This window comes from Corvus moneduloides, chromosome 2 (assembly GCF_009650955.1).
Source record: "Corvus moneduloides isolate bCorMon1 chromosome 2, bCorMon1.pri, whole genome shotgun sequence".
NCBI classification, from domain to species: Eukaryota; Metazoa; Chordata; class Aves; order Passeriformes; family Corvidae; genus Corvus; species Corvus moneduloides.
In genome coordinates this window covers 16,238,721-16,259,640 of record NC_045477.1, presented here as the reverse complement: position 1 = coordinate 16,259,640, position 20,920 = coordinate 16,238,721, and the positions used below count along the sequence as shown (strand labels likewise).

General features: G+C 43.7%; 1 long non-coding RNA gene across 2 annotated transcripts; it reads left to right on the top strand.

The window, feature by feature from the left end:
• The first annotated feature begins 2,769 nt into the window (after nucleotides 1-2,769).
• Nucleotides 2,770-14,910, top strand: LOC116438677. Of its 2 annotated transcripts, none has more exons than XR_004237879.1 (3): nucleotides 2,770-2,998; nucleotides 5,263-5,368; nucleotides 14,287-14,910. It is a non-coding gene; the product is annotated as an uncharacterized LOC116438677 (long non-coding RNA). The 2 variants fall into 2 exon arrangements; XR_004237877.1 differs by having other exon boundaries at nucleotides 2,773-2,998; nucleotides 5,266-5,368.
• The last annotated feature ends 6,010 nt before the right edge of the window (nucleotides 14,911-20,920 follow it).

Genomic DNA, 20,920 nt, shown 5'->3' with positions numbered 1-20,920 from the left:
TATACGTTGTACTCTCTAGCTCTGGACACTGATACAAAGAACCCACAGAAAAAGAAGGGTGATGTTTATATTTTTGCTGTGTACAAGAGCACATATAGGCACTGCTTGTGACTGAGAGACAGAAGATAGGTGGTGCTCAGAGGTGGCAAATACTCAGAAGATGAGACTACCCCTCCATGCCATTACAGGACAACATGGAGCACAATTGAACAGACAACGTCTGGCTGCCTGTTTTTCTAGAACCAGGGGTTTGCCCATCTCAGCAGCTGCCCTGATGCTGCAAAGAGCACTCAAGGCTCTTTTGGAGAAGCTCAAAAGTTGATTGGCTTGATATACACTGGAAAACATGTAGAAGACTTATCATTCCTCGTGTTGAGCCAATTAGCAGCTAGAGTTCAACAAGAGACAGTCTTTAGCATGTGCATAAGATATCCTGTTAATTGCTTTGAAGTGATTTCTCTAGAGGTAATTTAGAGGTAAAGAGGTTTAAATGCTTAAGTATGTGCCCTTTCCTCTATTAAGTTTTCTCTAGTGGTCTGTGTATGATAATTACTGTTTCTAAACTGCTAACTAAGCTTCTGGAGACAAAGATGCCTGATTATAGTGAGTTTCAAAATACTAGTGCACTGGGAGCAGGATTTTCTTCTTGAACTGTGCCTGAAGATTAGCACTTGAGAGCTTGTATACTCAACAGGATGTTACCAATCCTGCATGCTTTTGAAAACCATCTTTCAAACCATTTCTGATAAGAGATTATTTGGGCATGATGTGGTGCTGTTATGGAGTTTTATAAGGAGTATCATTGTGGCTAGAACCTTAGCTCCAATCTCTTGATGTTCTTTGCTATGAATTAGTCTTCCTTCAAAACATCCTTCTGAGAAAACTAAATGGTTTTTGGTCCCAGAAGGACCTCAGCCCAGCAGAACCAGATGACACTGCCCTGACATTGTTCTCCTTCTTCTCAGCTTTCTACAAAAGTGTTCCATGATGCTGGGAAGAGTAGGAGACAAGCACATGTTCTTCCAGCAGATTTCTTCATTTTCAGAGCAGACAGTAGAGCTGGAATGACAGGCAGGCCCACGACTACACTTCCTCTTCTGGGTGTTTTTACGTGGGCAGGGGATAAGAGCAGCCTGTGACAACCTGTAACAGGCTCTGCTTACCTGTGCAAGTTGGTTAAAGGCTGATAACCCAATGCCAGAGGATAAATTTTGTATTTCCCCACCTCCACCCCTCTCTCTTCAAAGGAAAATCCACAGGAGGAAGAAGGTAAAACCTTGGATTGAAAGCTTCTTGTGGATTGTTTTAAACATTAACATGAAGATGTATTTCCCTTTGTCAGCTGCACCTTTCAGTGCTTTGTCCAAGGGGCAGTACTCGGGAAATAACAATTAGGGTTGAGGAGTTTTAGAAAGGTTCAATCAACTTATCCCTTGCAGACAGAAAAAAAAAAAAAAAGTACTACAGAAGATCCATAAAGTTGTTAAGTGCAAATCAGCATGGAATTCAAGCATGCTGGCCAACAACTCTGGGGCAATTTTACTCAAAATTTTTGGGAAATACTGAAATGTGACTTGCCAAGACATATGGGAAGGGGAGGGGACTGCAAGGGAAGGAATCAACAACAAAACCTGAAGAACATAAATACCAACAAAAGGCTTGTCTAGAGACAGGCTGGCATGGTGATCAAACATGATTAAAATCAAAAGCCTGGAAATGTCAGAATTTCTGGGAGTTGTCTAGAGATCATAGTCTCCTTTATCTGCTATTTTTTGTTCCTTTACTACCAATACTATCTATTGGCAAAACTGTATTATTTTTGCAAGCCTTTTTTCAGACACATCTGTGGCCTGTGACTGGAGTAAGACACAGGAAGCAGATGCAAAGTTTTACTCTCAGCAGCTACATATAACAGAAATTTCCTTTTGTATGTTTCATTTGGGCTGTTGTATAAACTAAGAGATACACACTGCAGGGTAGTTAAAAACATGTAAAGTTGTTTTTCTTTGTTGACAGGCAGGTTCTGGCATACATTTGAAAAAATACCAGTCAGCTGTGTGTTGATAAATAAAACCACTGGCTTTCAAGTGATTTGGTGTGGTGGTTTGGGGTTTTGTTGTTGTCATTGTAGAATAGTGAAATCCTGAAAAAAGAAATTCATTGTATGTTTCTGTGTCAGCCTTCCCCTCTGAGCTGCCAACAGCAGGAGACCTTTTATGAGCAGAAACACCTGTGGATGTTTCTCATTTTTTTGTGTGCATATTTCAGCCTTCCAAAGCACATTCCTAGACCTACAGCTCTTCATGTAAAGTCAGAGCTAACCCTTCTCTTCTGTGCGACCACAAGGCAAATATTTTGGCCTCTCGGCCCCATCTGTGGAAATTCTCACACGGGCTGAGTTACGGCAGCATTTAAATAGTTATAAAAAAACACTCTTGAAGAACAGTTAAGAGCATTGTTCTGGCCTGGTCACGGAAAATACTTTTTGCTGGGCAGCACGGACAAACCCGTCTGAGGTTTGGAAACACGCCATGGCTCCACGGCAGCCACCCCCGCACCGCCGCTCGCCTGCGTTTACAGACCATGGCTCTGATCTCAGTTTACAAACGATCACAATTGCAATCCCACTTTACAGACAATCTCGACTTTAACCACGGTAGGAAGCCCCTCGAACACTGCACTGGCCAAGGCGGCGCAAACAACACCGGTTCTGTCTTTTACACCACTCCGGGTCTCCCTGCGCCTGCCGAGCAGGGTAAATGCACCGGGAGGCGGGGAAAAGAGAGCTGCCGGCCCGGCTTGGGGACGGTCGCGGGGGCAGGGGGCTCGGCCCAGATCCCGCCTGCCCCCCTCCCCATACTGACCCGCCCCCGCTATGAGGCGGACGGTGGCTCTGCGCGTGCAGCCAGGATGGAGCGAGTGAGGCGGTGCGGCCGGACGGAGGGGTACCCCGCCTGGGGTGTACTGCTTCTCTCTTTCCTCCTCCTCCTTCTGGCAGGTCAGCGGGGGCGGGGGACGGGCGCAAAGCCGCGGACAGCGGGTGTGTACGGGGCCGGCGGTTTAGGACAGATGTGGGAGCTTTTCCTCGTCGGCGATTGAATTGCACCCGGAGTTAGAAAGGGTTCCCCGGGGTGTCCCAGCAGAGCGCTCCCGGGAGGGGTGTGGTGTGCGGAAGCCCCTCTCTGGCTGCAGGGAGAGTAAATTTTGAGAAGACAGGACTGAGAGAGGACCTCATTAACGTGTATAAATATCTGAAGGGGGTGTGCCAAGAGCATGGAGCAGAGGCTCGGTGGTATTGAGTAATGGAACGGAGGGCAACGTGCAGAAACTGATGCACAAGGAGTTACACCTGATTATGAGGAAGAACTTTACTGTGAGGGTGTCCACACACTGGAACAGATAGCCCAGAGTGGTTGTGAAGTCTCCCTCAATAGAGATACTCAGGAACCCCCTGGATGCAATCCTGTACCACATGTGCTCTAGGATGACTCAGCTTGAGCAGTGAGGTTGGACCAGATGACCCACTGTGGTCCCTTCCCACCTGACCCATTCTATGATTCTGTGAACCCACCTGTGTGGGATAAACCTGTGATGTGCAGGGTGAAGGCACCTTGGCACTCTCCCACCAGGACAGAGCCAGACGATGTACTGGCCTGGCACAGCTGGAGCCACGAATACCAAAAAAGAGGTGACATTGCAAAAGCCTGTAGCTGCTGGCACGGGGGTGTGCCAAAGCCTTGTCATGGGGTGTCCGGGGAGGGCAGCCCCTTGCCAAAGCCTTGGTATGGGGTGTCCTATGCGGGGGTTGTCCTGCACTGCTGTTCCCTATAGCAGTGCCTGTACTGCCCATGAGCTGCTGCTCTCCTTGTGGAGATGGGTGTCTTGCTGACTACCCTGATTCACTTGTTGGTGGGGCTGGTTGGCAGCGTTAGGGTGCAGTTTCAACCCTCACAGCGTTAGGGTGCAGTTTCCCAGGCTGACCCACGTGCTGCATTGCACAGCCCTCTCTGGCCCTCGCTTGGTGCTTATTTTCAAGCAGAAACCAAGTGTGAGCAGGTTCAGAGAGCTGACCTGCTAAAATCCTGTGAACCAATCAGGCTGTGAGATGAGTCAGAAGCATGAGTCAGTGAGCAAAGGAGTTTCAGTGCAAGGTGGGAACTTTCACCCACTTGGGGCAGGAATGGCAGCATGGCAGAAGCTGAGATGAGGTGGGGTTGCCTGGATCCTTGCACACCAACCAAAAGGGTCAGTACAGATGAAAGGCAATAATGGCAATGGGAGAGTGAGAACCTCCCAGGTGAGTTGCAGCCTGGGAAGCGGAAGCTACAGTGCATTGGGAATGCAGAAGCATGGTTTGCAATCTTCAAGTCTCTGCCACTGCAGTATGTGACCAAATATGTCAACAAGGATGATGGTGTATGGAACATGGAGTCTGTTTGAATTCATCTGGGCTGCAGCTGCAGCCTTGACAGTGGGGAAGGTGATCCCTGAGAATGTTTTTACAGGGCACTGGCAGTACAGTGTTATCTTCTTGGGGGAACCTGATTTTGAAAACACTAAATGTCATGACAGCACAAGAGGTTGATGCTATTAAAATAGCTTTTCACAGGAATAAAAAGATAAATGCTCTTCCATGCTTCTTAATAAAGAGCTCTCTTACTGTTGTTTCACAGTTTGCTTTGTCCAGCAGGGCATTGTGGCTGGGAACTCAGTGGGGCAGAGAGGGCACTGCTGGCTCCTGTGCCAGGCACTGCCATGCCACACTGGCCATGGCCCTGATGCTGGAGCACAGCCAGGGGAGAAGCTGCCAGATGGCAGGGGGCAAGGGAGCCCCAGGCAGCTCTGATTTGCACCCCAGGCTGGGACTGGGGGTGGTAGCCTGTTCCCAGACAGCTTCCTTCTCCTCTCCTGCCACCCTCCAGATCAGTAAGATGGGCAGCCCAGACTCAGGTTTCCTTCTGGACTCCTTGCTGGAATGGAAAAAGTTGGTCTGTGGTGTCTTGACATTTCAAAATGCTCTTTTTCATTTTAAAGGATTAAGTATAAAAAGGAACTGATATGGCCAGCTACAAAATACCCATATGGCAAGCACCTATATCTGAAATGCAGAAGGAGTGTGGGAATTAGCTGCCATTAGGATTACAGTCAGGTCACAGATCCTGTGATTATATGAAATGGTTAGACTGCATTTTCTTCAAAGCTGTGCTGTACAAGATTTTGATGTTGCTGATGTTTGACCTCATGAGTGTTATTTTTATTCAGCAGAATATTGTTTGGCTCAGTGTGATAATGACTGCAAAGCTTACTGCTGTGATGGGACTACTCCCTACTGCTGTTCATATTATGCCTACATGGGTAATGTCCTTTTGTGAGTATATTTGCACTTTAAAAAAAATTATGTGCTGTGTTCATGAGCTCAGTGTTAATTTGCTGTGGCAAGCTATGTTTTGGCAATAAACTGAGACAGGGTTTGGGTTTTCTTGTTTTAGTTTGGTTTGTTTTTTTCCTTGCTGGTAACAATCTTCAGTATTCCTTTGAGGTCTCATGTTGCATGTCCTTTTGAAGCATACCAGAAAGCTTGCTAAAACTGGGGGTTCTACCCTTAGTTTGTGTACAATAATATAATTTCTGGAGGTGAGTTTTAGAGATAGTGAAATAGCCAGAGATCTGCCGGGATGAACCACACTTGTCATAGAGATATGATGGAACTCCATTTATTCTATTGTCAGACCCATAGTTATACCCTAATTCCCCAAGCACGCATAAGCAAGCTCCATACTATTGGGTTACAGCTACTGTTCACATGGCCTTTAATAGCAAGCGATTGGTTACAGATTAATATGCACGCGACCTAACTAACATAAGTTTTTATCTTTCTATGGTCAGCATCCCCCTCCGCAACATCCTGTTGGCTTGCCACATCAGCATTGCTCCTCTCTTTTTTCCCTAGTCAAGGACAGTTCACTAATATAGCTTGGATTGTGCACGTACACATGTCCCTGTTCACTCAGCCATTTCTCTACATAGTGAGAACTTTGTTTCAAGCTCTTGAGCTGAAAACATCTGTGAATAGAAATCTTGTGGGTTTTGTTGAAATGCTTTCTCACACGGAGTCAATAGTGATTGAGTAGTGATTCAAATTACTTAGATTTGAAATTCATATTGCTTTGAGTGTTTATTTTTTTCATTTTCACTTTTATTGATGCCTCGGTTTGAGACAAATGTAGGAGGAAAATGCTCTGGAATGAACATCTCCCCCAAAGACAGGTTTTCGGCACTCCCTCCCCCACCAATGCGAAAGGAATTTCTTGGATGAAAGTGAAAAAAACTATTTATTTAACAAACAAAATGCCCGCAAGGCACAGGAAAAAATGAATAATGTTAGATATTAAACCCCCTTGTTGCAGAGAAAGCTGGTGGATTTAGAGTTCCCTTTGTAGCTGGTTTGGCCCCTCCCAAGGTCTGAGGCCGGGATGCGACGTCCCCACAGCCTCCCTGCTGGTCCACGGGGTCCGATGAACTGGTTCTCGGATCACAGCTAGGCTGAACAGTTCCAGAAGAAGAAGTTACCAGAGGATTTTGGTATGCCATATGCAGTCCTGGGAAAAAACCTCTTGCCTCACCTCACAAGCTGGCTGGAAAAAAAACTCTCTCCCGCTGCAAGCAGAGCCAAGCAATATGGGGGAGTGTGAGTCCTTGAACACAAGCCACACTGAAGAATTTGCCCGCCTTGTCCCCCCTTCCTGTTTTCCTCGGACCCAGCTTAAAGCTGTGGGACCCATTTCTGGGCATAAAGCAGATGGTAGGGAAATACAGTATTACCATAAAATCACCCCAAGACAATTGGCTTGTTTGTTTTTGTTAAATAGTGTTTTGGCTGTTGGGGGAATTTATTAAACAGATTCTGGGTGAGTGTAATCTGACCCTTTAACACTGCTGTATGAATAAAATGTTTCAGAGTGCTTTAAAAAAACACAGCAGATGAAATGGTTACAAATATTTTTTATGTAGAGAAAAATACAGGAGTAAACAGTTGATTAAAAACATAGGTTCCGGTGCAGCTGTTTGTCTTTGCATTAGTGAGGGAGAAGAGAAGCTTGCCTGCTAATGGACCTGAGTCTGACCTTTACTTAAGTCACAACTCACAAATCTTACATTCATGTGCAAGGGCAAACCTAAATGAAACATAAAATGCGGTTCTTCGTGATAGAGCATCTTATTTTCTCTTTCATAATTCCAGTAGTAATTTCTTTAACCTTTAGCATGCAGTCTGTGTATGCTAAAGATGTGACGTATTTTTGGTTTATATTCTTGACTAAAACCAGAGAAGATAAAAATGACATGGTATATGGACTGCCTGGTACTTGGGGAAGAGGGAATGGGAAGGTAGTAGTTGCTTTTTTCTAGAAGGACTCCTCTGATGCAGTTTTTGTTTCAGCTGTGGTACCTGAGGAATATTCCAGTGTTCCCATCAGTATATTTTATCACACTTTGAAGGAGTAGGCAGAGTGATGGTATGTTAATACAGAACTGATCCACAGTTTTTAAAGCAGATCAAATGCTTCCTGGGCTAAAGTAAATAAAATTATGGTAGAACACCAGCATCCTTCATTCATCTGGAAATGACTGTGCCAGTTTGGACAAATTTGGAGGAAAATATCCCCTGATAGAAGGAAAGTTAAAACCAGCCCTCCCCCACCAGGTTTGGGGGAAAAAAAAGAATTTTTCCTCGATGGAAAGTGAAAGAGATAAAAACTATTTATTTAACAAACACACAGGAAAATGATAATAATGCTAATTAATAAAACCTCTCACTGTGGAGAGAAAACCTGGGAAAAATTTCAGAGTCTTTCCGTAGATCTCTCTCTCCCCCTCCTTGGAGCTGGGATGGGGTGGTGAGCCCACCTCCAGGGCCAAGGCCTCAGTGGAAAGTCCTCCCAATGTATTCTGATGTTGAAACAGTTCAGCGGAGAAAAAGGGAAAAAAAACTAAGTCCCAGGAAAACAAAAGTTCAACTCTCTGTCTCTGTCCGGAGAAAAAAGGCCAAAAGCTGGTTGGAAAGCAAGCAGTGTGCTTCCTCTGCTCTCTATTGCAGGATGCAGAGAGGAGTCTGTGTATCTGTGTCCTTGAAAACAAACTGTAAACTGCTTTGAAAGTTTTGCTAGGTTTTTTATCCTCTCGCCCCTCTCAGGCTCAGTTTAAAGGCACAGAAAGGCACAAAATTAATTTCTGGGCATAGAGCAGAGATAGGGGACACATATCATAAAGTCACCCCAAGACAATGACAGAGCATGTATTTAAGATTGATTACTGTTGAAGAATGACAAGTGAATTTTTTTCCTGCTTACCCAGTGAATGTTTCCTTTGATTTTTTTTTTTTTGTATTTTTTCATTACAAAATTGGTTTTCCATTTACAAGCATCAAAGGAGGTGCTCATTTTGAATACGTTGTTCCAGATCACATGTGCTTAGGCATGATGAACACAAGAGCATAGGACATCCCATTATAAGAAGGAGGCTTCCCGTAGAGCAAGTGGATTTAATCTCTCACTTCCACATGAACATAGCTGGCATTTGTCTAGCCTAATGTTGGAACTGTGCTTTGTGAAGCCTTGACCAGGGGGTTCTTTAGAGTGACTGCTGAAATGTTCAAACCATGCATTCAGCACCAGGTTGACACCTTGTCTTTGGTATGTTTGTTTAACAGATGTAAACAGGTATTGAATTAGACCTGAGTGTGAGCGGCTCTGACACATTTGGAAGGGTTTGTGTATATCTGGGTGGGTTTGAATACTGAAGGAGGCTCTTGCAAGAGCTGTTTGCCACAACACGTCTTGAAGGAGGCATTTGATCTAATTTTTTATGGTTAAATAGTCCAATTCATAGACATGAAGATCAGTCAGCAGTTGTTATACTTCTTTGACCTGACATTTTGCATGATTAAGTCACAGATATGGTTTTTTTTCCTGAAAGCAGATCAGGGCATGTCTTCTTTAAACATGTACTCTCATTTTAAAAACTTCAGACATTGAGTTGACCATCTGTCCTGGTAAACTGTTCTATAGTTCATTTACTAACATCACTGGGAAATTTTGCTGGGAAGTGAAGGTTGAAATTCCTACTGTCAACTCTTGTCTGCAAGTTTGGAACGTGGTCTTAAATGGTCATCATGACAGCTCCCAACCATATCTCTGAGCTGATATGGTGAACTCTGTCAGCCTCACATGTAACATTTGCTTTGTTTTATTTTGCCCAGCTCAGGGATCAATTCTTCGGCCTTCTTTTGAACTTCATCTCATATATTCACTTCCTTCTTTAAGTGTGGCTGGCAGGGCTGAGCACAGGGTTTGACAGAAGCCTTGGTAGGACAATTTTTTCCTGTACCTCTCTTTGAGTACCTATTTTGAAGCAGCTATCTGTGATGATCACAGAAGACAAATGAACTCAGCAGTTTGTTCCATCTCTAAATCCGTAAGTAAAAGCCTTCAAAGCATGTCTGCTGCTTTAAGCCTGCAAACTGTTCTTTGCTTAGGCTACTACCTTGGATTTAGTTGCATTGTAAAAGATTTTTTTATGGCTTTAGCTATGCTCCATAAGAATAATCTTCCCATTTCACTACTGGGCACTATATTGGTCTTTCTTTAATTATGTGCAAGAAGTTTCATGTTGCTCACTCCCAAATAACAATCGGATAAAATTACATTAGAATTTGGAAATGGTCACTAGTGACCTTTCTGCTTGTGTTTTTCTGTTGACAACTGTGTATTGAAATCTTTAAAAGAAGCAAATTTAATCCAAGACACTCTGTGTCCTGATAATTCTGTGTAATGTTCTTTAATATCTTTTATGTCTTTCAGCATCATAATTTTTGACCCTACTTTCTGCACCAAACAATGGACATGATCTGTGTGGTTGCTTCCAGGGGTGCCTTTTTACTGTGTGAAACACTATATAGTGCTCAGTGTTCTCTTGTCTCTGCTTCTTTAGAGGTTGCTTATGCTTCCTCATTTGCTTATCACTAGTTTCTATGCTCTCTCTATTCTTAATAAATCTGCATGTCTTTCTAATGTTTCTGCTCTTTATCTTCTTTAAGATGGTTTTGGGTTTGTTTTTTCACAAGTGTAACTCTTTCTTACAGTTTTAGAAAATCCTTTTGGCATGCAATGGGTTCCTTTTAAACAATTCTCTGTTTTGTTTCATGCCTCTCACTCTTCTTTTTTTTAGGTCCATATGCCAGCAGTTGTACAGACTATAAACACCAGGCAATAATGTATATACTGATTTTGAAACAAAGTCAGTGTGACTAGATTGCGATCATTAACACTTAGGTTGTACCTTTTAAGTGTTTAATTAACTCTTTTCACTCATTAAAACAAGTTTCAACATTGAGATATTACATGTAGGGTTTTAGAATTTTCTCTTTTAAGAAATCATTATCTTTTTAGGACACCAGGGATTTTTTTTAAGTTAGAAGATATTTTCAGCAAACATCTTCCAGGCTGTGTGCATCTGTGATTAGTGTGTTTTAATTTCTATGCATGAAGAACAGATGCAGATTTATCAACTCACTCTAGTTATTGGGGTTTCAGGGCCTGTATGAGATGTTCCAGTAACTCCATCTCTGGTTGGACTACAGGTATAATCTGTAGGCGTTCAAGGTCTGTGATTGAGACACCTGTTATCTCATGAACATCTCTAATGCAAAATAATACATTCCTCCTCCTCTCTCCCTTCATGATACCCATTCAGAGCAAGCTGTTACAGTGTTAATGTTGCAGCTGTATTTCCCTTCCTACGAGTTTTCAATAGCTACACCCTGTCAGCATTTCCTGAGACATAAGCATTTCCTCCTGTTTGTTTGTTTGATAGCTAGCGCTTAGTAGTTAGGTCTTCTACACATTTTTTTTCCTTGGGAAAACTACAGATTTGTTTGGACCTGTGCAACATAACAAGGCTGTGTCTGTGAGATGAAGGAAAAGGCACAGGGATGCTTGAGTGCTGCGGCTGTTTCTCCTGCCCATCTTTCCACTCCCTACCAGAAGCACAAGCTTGGAGACACCCTTCCCAGCCTTCAGCATCATCCCAGCCCTTAGAGTCAAGAAACTCAGGCTGTCCTTCTTCTCAGAAGCTAGTTTCTAAGTTATTGAATCGCTTCTGACTGACCTTTTAGTAGTTTTCCTGTGCTGCTGCACTTTTCTACCAGGCTAAGGACTAAGGTGACTGCAGCGTGTTTCCTCTGTGGTAGATGCTCCAGGTCTGCCACAACAGTATCTCCCAACCTAACCAGCCAGCATTTTGCCTTCTTTCTCTGTGTCTTGGGGTGATTCCATGATGTGTATCCTCTATCACCTGCTCTATGCCCAGATATGAATCCTGTGCCTCTCTGTGCCTTTAAAGCTAGCTAAGGGGGAGGGGGGAGAGCCAGTGGAATTCCTTCAGCGCTGTGTTCAAAACAGATAAGTTCGCTGGCTTCTCCTGCCTGGCTGCTCAGTTCAGCTCTGCAGCTCTGCAGCAGGAAAGAGAGTGGCATTCTCCCACTTTCTAGCTAGCTTTTTGTTCATTAGCTAAAGCAAGGAGTTTTCCTGGAACTTTGGTTTCTTCTTTTTCTCTTCTGGACTGTTCAGAACACCAAAACATCAGAATCTCACTGGGAGGCCTTTCCACCAAGGCCCAGAGGGGCCCAAGCTGACCCAGCTCCGATGAGGAGAAAGCCACACCCACAGAAAGGACTTACCAGGTTCTCTCTACAGCGAGAGGTTTTATTATTTAGGATTATTCTTTTCCCATGCCTGCATGCACTGTGTTTGCTAAATAGTTTTTTTCCTTTCACTTTCCTCTGAGGAAAAATTCTTTCCGAACCTGGTGGGGGAGGGATGGTTGTAACCTGCCTTCTATCAGAGGACGTTCATTTCAGATGTTCTTCTGAATTCGTCTCAAACCAGGACACTCTGAGATGTTGGAGACATCTGGTTATTACTTGCAGCCGCAAACCCAAGAGCTCCTCAGAGATGGTTGTCAGGACAAAAGGAGTTTCTTCTGCGGGACCCAATTTTGAGTGTTTCTGGCAGTGCTTTTTGTATTTACTTTCAAGAGGCTTCAGATTGTCCGACCCTCATGCTTATCCTGGTGGATTTTCTGTGAGCTAATTTACAGCTAAGTTTTTTCCACCACATTGTGCCTTGTGTTTGTCTTGGCACACAGGTAGCTTTCGAGCCACAGCTAGCTCTTTGGGCAGGGATGTCAGTAGTAGGATGTCAGATGCCTTCTCGCTGTTCCTAAAATCGCAAGCCAGACACAGGGGGATAAAAAGGGGTTACCTTTGTAAGGAGCCTTAGGTGCACAGTTTGCCAGGTGGAAAATGCTGAAGATGCACACACAGCATAACACATATACAGTTTTTATAGGTTTTGCAAATTAGCATATCGGACAAAAATCACCGATTATATATAATTGGTGAGGTGATTCCCTCAGTTCATCCCTTTTTCAAATCCTCCCTTCTCTAGATAGGAACTAAACTTTGTTTATAAAAATACGTCTTGAAGAGCTGGTCTCAGCCTTGGTTGCCAGGAAGAGCCAAGATAGGATAGGAGCCACAGACCCCCAGCCTGAAATCTTTTGGAATGTGTTTTGTGTTTCTGCCTATCGGGTAGGGTAAGGTAAAGTACTGGAGCTAGGCTAGGAATACAGTAATAGAGCTACAAATATATGTGTAAAGAATACAGAGAATATATGAAAGAAAAAGGCAAAAATTGATTCAGCATCAGCATGCTGTCATGGTTAGTTCTGAGTGCTGCTTTTGCTCTTCCACAATACTTCATGGCCAGCAGCTCTGAGTTGGTGTGAAATAATTCCAGATTTTAGATAAATAATGGAGCAAAGAAGACAAATAGTCCACCTGTTCTTTCAAACATTGCTGGGCCAGCTGAATGTTCAGTGGCCATGAGAGGACCAGGATTTGGCCCACCAGATTTAAGAACATCTGTTGATAAAATATTCAGCCCATGTGATTGGTCAGTATTTCCCTGGGTAAGTCTTTAAGGGGAGTAAACTGGAATATTGGCTTAACAGAAGAAGAAAGCTAGCCTACTACATTACATTGCAAAGTTTCTTCATAAACTTTGTCTTCAGAAATGTCTTACTCTAAGGCAGCTTTGATTTAGAAAAACAGCACAAAAGGAAACAAAACACCTGATTGCAAGAACTTCAAAAGTAACTTGAGGAAAAAGTTAATAAATACTTGAGAGAACTGTAATCTCATTACATGTAGTGAGATGGTGGTTTGTGAGAGGGTAGAGGGAAAAATCTTACCAGTGACACTGAGGATGCAACAGTCTGTTTAGTTATGTCTGAATTAGCAGGTGTTATCTGCATGAACCTAATGTATGTTGGAGGAGGTGAGCTTTTTGGGTGGGTTTTGGGCTGGTTTTTTTAAGTCTAGAGGATGTATAATGCAGCCAGGATGGAAGGCAGACAGAGGGAATGGGAAGAAAAGAGGCAGAGAACACATTTAGCATAAAAATCATGTGTGTATCTTGGCCTGCAAAACTAAGGACAAACGTGTGTGTAGTGTGTGGCATTTGACGTGGAGTACTTTATATCCAATAGTACCTTTGAGAAAAGCATCTGACTGCTGTTCCTGAAGTGAAGAATGTTCCTTAAGCTGATTCATTTGATATGGGAATACTGAGAGTGGGTATGAAGGAGTAGTGCACCTAAGGATACGATTAACATTTTAAGAGTTAGGAATATAGTGAGGTAGCCTCTGGAGTTCATAGTGAATAAAAGAAATTCAGGAAGCATGGCATTCACTGAAGATTCCAAATAATTAAAACTAGACATACTCAGGCATCCTGGAGTAAATATGTGTAGCAACAATAGGTTGAGGATGGTTCTGTGTCTCCGTGACAGTTGTATGGGACTCTACGTAAAATAAAATTGTTTTCCTCTTCATCAATGGTGATGTTCAAAATTTTCCATTATTAAACCACTTTGGGACAGTATGTAAAAACTACAATTTACTTGGTGTTTCACATTTCATGCCTCTGGCTCTGGGACTTTGATACTATGCCAGAGGTCTGCTGAAGTTTGGTAATTATTTTTTCCATTTGGCTTGACTTCTGATTAGGAGAGTCTTCCTGAATGGGCACATGGAACAGAGCCATACATACATGGAACAGAGAACATACAAGAGTATGCTTGTGCTGAATACAGGGGGCTGGCTATAAATGTGTCATTGGAAAGGCCAAAACTGATAATTAACTGTTTCCCTTTCATTCTGTCTAAAAGGTGAATAGCAGTTCAGCCTTTTATTCCTTGGTCTTCAGCATCTGGACTACCCATGGAATCATGCTATCCGTGCTTCAGCCTAGAAAAACCTCTGCGAGAGAGGTATATGTAGTTTAGAGAAAAATCTAGGACCACGTTTTCATTGCAAGATCTGCTGGAGTGAGAATGAGTATTCAAAATGTGACCCTTCCCAGTGTTTGAATTACCAGTTGTTTTTTGTTCCATGCCTATTGTCCCAGTTCATATCCTTTAATGAAGAATATGCGATCAGATTTACAACCATAGCAATATCTGCTCCTGATGAGGGCTGCAGAGGAAACACTTGTCAGCACCAGAATTAAAACACAGGGTGCCTCTTCTTTAGCCCTTGCCGGGCTATTAATCTGGCCTGTGTTATCTCTTCCAAATGCCCCAGCCATAAGAAAGAGGAGGATATCCTGCCAGAGGCATATAAAAGTGAGTTATTAAAAATTAAAGGGAATGAACTATTAATTCACAGGGCAGCCACAATTTCCTTTGAGATTGTCCTGGGCTGCAGTGTATTCTATTACCATCCTCATGAGCTGTTGAAACCAGGTGGGGCAGTGTTTCCTTGCCTCCTTCCTTTCAGACTATCTTCTGTTAATTGGCCCATCAATGCCCTGCCGCATGACTCAGAGATAACTCCCTCCAGACTATCTTCTCTTAATGAGCCCATCAATGCCTGGCCTCATGACTCATCATCCCATTGTGAGATGCTCCATCCAGAAGGAGGAACCAAGCATTCCATCCTGGATATAATCTGAGATTCCGAACACCAGAGACAACCGTCCCCAGAGGACAGGAGCTACATAGCCACCACTGGACCTTCCGAGGAAGAGCAGACCCCTCTACAGGATCACTGTTTCGACAGAACCACATCCATCACTTCAGGAGGACTGCAGCCACCATTTTATTGGACTGCTACCGCCACCCTGACTAACAGGGTGTCAGGTTGTATCCTGACTCTGTCAGTTTAACCCAGTGTTTTCTGCCTTTATTTTGTTGATTTCCCTATTAAATTGTTATTCTGACTTGGTGCCTCCCACTGGTTTGTTTTCAAACTAATACAGAGATTTATAACCACAGCCCAGTAGAAATTCCATAGTTAATACAATCTTTAGAAATCCAATGAAGTTTTCTCAATGATTTTTCTCTCTTTAAAAAAGAAAATGGTTGTGATGTTTGCTCTCAGAATCACTTCTGCTATCATAAAGACCTTTTTTTGTTTTTCCCTGTAATGAATTAATTTTGTAAAATACAATATTGCTCCTGGGACTCACTCTGTATGTAAGCATTTAGTATGGGGTGGAGAGGCACTAATACCACAAACCGACCAGGCCTACTATCATCACTTTATCTGCTCTGTTGGCTCATCCACACAGATAAGAGATTTTTACTGCTATCATTACATGGAGTTATTCCTTTAACCCCCAAGGGGCACTGTTTTTAATGCTGAATATTCCAGCTTCTCTCTCTTTTTTGAGGCCTGTGGTACACTTTGGCACAAGTAGTACTAAGGATCTGCAGCTATTGTTGAAATATCTGTTCATTGGCTAAGATGCACTAAACCTTATAAAAATAAGGTGCCTTGTGGACTTGCTGTGCTGCTGTTGAAACGTAAAGGGATTGTGCAAACTACTCCAGTCCTTCGTATAATCCATGGTCAAGATGATCTAATGAAGGTATAATTAGGGTGCTTCTGCCCTGTAGCTGAGCAGGCCATAGGGCACAATTGTTTGTAAACTAGGAAAAACATATGAAGTGCAGCCCCTAATGTGTGTGCTTATGCTATCACATCAGCAATTTTGGTTGTGGTACTCTACACTGCTTACTCCTGTTGTGCCTGTGCATTTGAGTTTTCCCTTCCAATAGCAGGGTAAGAGAGAGCCTGGATGTAAACAGTGTCCCTTTCCTCTGCTCACCACTGGTGCTTCCTCCTCATTCCAGTAAAAGGAGAATAGAAGTAATGATTTGAAACAGGAGGGAGGCAGTCAGCCTCCCACAGGAGAGTGGCATGTCTCTCCATGGAGGGGGAGGCACCAGCTTTACCAGCAGATGCCTTGCTCTTCAGAAAACAGAGTACACCCCAGAGCAGTTTGCACCTCCAGGCAAGGCAATGCAAACTTCAGAGAACGGGAAGGTTGTCAAAAAGAGGGCAGGGGATTGCAGCCACTGCTTGTTATCTTCACTTACATGATGTATGTGTGTATACACATCTATATATGTGTGTATGCATATATGGAATTATTGTCTTATAATGTATTTTCCTCTGAAATTCTGCTTTATCATTTTCTTACGATACTAACACCACATAATGCCAGCTGGCATTATGATCCGGTTCTGGTATCTGTGTTGTTGAAGCACCACTTCGATGGTGCCTGTCATCAGCACTTAAGGTTGGTGTCACTGTTGTAGCAGGGACGGCGGGAATAACGACATAGAGTTTGGGTCCAAGGAAAATGGACTTATTTAATTAATTACAAACTCGTTTATATAACTTGGTTCGCTAGAATGGCCAAAGCTATTGGTCCTTTGACCATACACCTCCCAGGATGATTGTTTAAGACCTTACAACACCCATTTCAAAATATTTTTCCAATGTACCATAACAAGACTGTGCATAACAAGCTGCAGGTGTTAGATAAAGTCTTGGTTTACGAAAACCTGAAACTGTTTTCGGCTAGCCTGTGTGAGAAAGCAGAACTTTCACAGAATACTCAGGAAGCTGGAGAATTTCTCTGTTTCTAGCTTTTCAGTATCCACAGGTTGGGAGTTCTCTGTGCTGTAGAGCTCGTAAGACTTCTTTTTTCAGGAGTGCTCCAGGCCAGCTAAGAATGTGACTGGCAGGGTCAGGGTGAGTAGGGAGGAGTGCTGCACTGATGCCTCTGCAATAGATCTGGGGAGAAAGAGAAGCAGAAATATTCTGGTAGCGGACTGAGGAGAATTCTGCAATGGAAGACAAGCAGTGGAGAGACACAAAATTAACTACTTACATAAAAGTAACACTTACAGTATGATGGTGTTTTAAGTGGTGCATGACGGCAGCTCTTAATTCTTTTGTTTGGATCAAATCCTTCAAGTCCCTGCAATTTCAGACCTCTCATCTCCTGCTTTGGAGATATAAACTAAGGGGAGAGAAAAAACGCAGTTAGCATAAGTTTAACGCATCACTTTTAATTTTTGGGACTAAGGCAACTCCAAGAGTATTTTGTACCAGACCTTGTTGAAATATGTCTCTTGGAATCTTACAGATATTCCTGGAAGACTAACAAGAATTTTGGTAGTGCAATAATTTGCATTAAAAAAACACATCTTTTCTGTAACCATCTTTGCTTTCCACTTGTGTAGGATTATATTTTGAATATAGACACTGAATATGCCATAGATAATCACATTCAGATGAAAACGTCTTGGGATGGAGAAGACTTGTGTGTAAAGAGTCATCATATGCCATGTCCAGCACAGAAATGCTCTCAGCTGAGTGAGAAGCCTTGGTGTTATGTTGCAGCAGTGGTGACGGATAGTAGGGTGCCGCGACCTTCCAAAAGCATCTCCAGTAGGAAGCCGCTTGGCAAGGCCACTACACTCACACAAACACACACACACCAGATAGCTTCTTCAACAAGTCGACAGCAAAGAGACAAGGAAGGGTCTTCATGTAGGGTTCCACGGGAGAAGTTTATTGCAACCACACATGTGAAGGGGTCCAGGGATGAAGACCAAGAACGTGGGAGGGTCCAGGTTTACATATGGGGCAGAGAGAGAGAGAGCATCAGGGACCAATAATCTGAGGGCACAGGGGCGGTACACAGGTGGGACCAGGGTATGGGAACCAATAGGGGAACTCTGAGGAAGTGGTGAGGGAGCAAGGGCCAATGGGAGAACGGGGAAGGGACAATCTTCTGGATCAGGGACATGTTAGTAACAAGGGGCAGGGAGGCCAACGGGCCAATCAAGGAAGCAAAACTGGGGTACATTAGCATAATGTAACTAAGAAATTCTGGGAGAGGCCTTTTCTGTCTCCCTAACCTGGGGGTGCCACTTAGGGTTCTTCCCTCCAGGGGACCTTCATAGTCCTTCTGTCAACAGGCCCACCAGCCTCCACAGTGTTAATGTAGTTTAAGTAATTATTAACCTACCTACAGACTTATTCCGTCATGTGCAAATGTTGCATTCTTTTGAGTTATTTTTGTCTATCTTTCTGTTTGCCAACATCCCTGCTATGGGCCATGGGTTTTCCCTCACTGCAGTGTGATAACCCCTTGCTATGCTGTGTGGTCCTGTGCTAGTTTGAAGGTAAACCAGCAGGAGGAATTAACTCCACACAAATACCTTGCGAGAGATTTCAAGTCAGAGTTACAATTTAATAGGAAAATTACAATAAAGGCAATAGTACAGAAACACTGGCTTAAGCCAACAAAGCTGGAATGCAACCTGACACCCTGTTGGTCAGGGTGATGGTAGCAGTCTAATTAAACACTGGTTGCAGTGCCATTGGAGTGATGGATGTGGTGTTGTCAAAAACAGCTGTCCCGTGGAAAGGCCTGGTCCTTCTCTGGAGGTCCTATGGTGGATGTTGTGGTGTCCCAAGCCCCAGATTATATACAGGCAGAAATGTTCGGCATCTCCTTCAGGGCAGGGAATTTCACAATGAGATGATGTTGGGGTTTTAGTTCTCCTCCTGTTTTCTTTTTCTCTCAAAGGAATTTTCCACATACATGTTGCCAGGGGGACAAATTACTGGGTGCTTAAGAAAAACAAAAGATCTGGCCATAGGAGTGGGGTGCATCTGGCTACTCTTTCACCTGGGTTTGTGGGTAGGCAGTTCCCAGCGTTTGGACAGAGAGAGAGGCTGCTTCTTCAGTTGCCTTCCTTCTACTGGAGAGACCCTGGAATTCCCAAGCCCGCCTTTCCCTGCCCAGCTGGGAGCTGGGCTGCGGCCGCCCTGCCCCTGCTGTTGCTTTGAGCCTTCACTACATTGTAGCCCTGCTCACCCTGCCTGCCCAGACCTCCGGGGGGTTCCCACCACAGCTCTGGAGTTTTGATACATCTCATCTACCACCCGGGATTTGTGCTCGTCCCTGCTGTTCCAGCCTGCTGTTCCCAAGAGTCCGGCCGGACACCGGGATCGGCTGCCCAGGGGTTTGTGAAGCCTTTGTTCCACCTCTTCCCGGGATCGCAGGCCACCAGTGCCGTGTGCTCCCCGAGCTCGCTCCGGAGCGCCCCCTGCAGCCGCGGGGGAACCATCGCACCTGCCCTGCTCACCGGGAGCCGCCAGCGCCCCTGCCGGCTGCAAGCGGAACTGCACCCGAGGGGAAAGGGCCTGACAGCCGAGAAGGCTGGCACTGGGTTTGTGATTGTTTGCTGTTACTGCCATAGTTATTGTTGTTTGTTTACCTTGTTATACACACATATATATATAGTAAAGAATTGTTATTCCTATTTTTCTCATATCTTTGCCTAAAAGCCCCTTAATTTCAAAATTGTAATAATTCGGAGGGAAGGGGGTTGCAATTTTTTTTCGTCCATTCCAAGGGAGACTCCTGCCTTCCTTGGCAGACACCCGTCTTTCAAACCAAGACAGATGATGTAATTATGTGAGTCATTGTGGGGAGTCCTTGATAGCCCATTAGCAGAGATGACCCCCTCAGGGTGGGTGGTGCTGCTGCTTCCATAGAGGGTGTTATCACGCTTGAGTCATGGCAAAGATAAGAAAACACCCATTTTAACAATTCATCAGAAGGTAACGTGGATGGTGGTAGAATACATACTTTGGTTATACCCCATAATGTGACCCAGGACAGGTCCTCAAAGACCCTGATGAAGCTGTGTCACATGGTAGCTAATGTACTTACATGGCTGAAAACTAATATTTTTGTTTAGTCCACAGCAGTAATCCTGTGTTTGGCTTGGAAATAAATTGCCTGTTTACATGAAATGAAATTATGAAAATGGATGACAGGATTACCAGTCTGCTTACCTTGTACTGCTTTCCTCCAGTGGCCCCTTGCAGGGATAATTTGATACTAAATGCCAGTGAAGAGCAAAAGAAGAGGGCTTCGAGGCATGTAGGTAGAATTAGAAGTTATGGTCCTCATTCTCCAGTTTCAACCACATTTAAAATTGTCTGAAGTAAAGCACAATTCATCTTTGTTCCTGAACCTTCACAGTTGATGAGGAAAATGTAATGATGAAATTAGCATATATCCAGAAATGTAATAAAATGTCAGTTTGACAGTAATGCTTTCAGAATTGCTACATGACAGGGGCACTGCAAATATAGCAGCACATCTGCTTTGTGTCTCAAATAACATGCTACATTAAGACAATGTGCTGAGATTAGGAGGGGAGCTGTTGTATTTAATGTCTGTATTAGGTAAGCTTACATTGTTTCTGTCTCCTAACATAATTTATTGGCATTAAAATTCCATAGCAAGAGAAGAAATTTTACTTGCTTGTTACGCACCTTTCCCAGTCATCCTTTCTTCAGAAGTTTGAGGGGATGAAATGGCCTCTATGGTGTGGCTGCCTATGCTAGCAGGGGATGGATTTGATGACCTAGGAAGGTTATTTCACATTAGCCACAGAAATAAGAATTTGTTCTGGTTTGGGC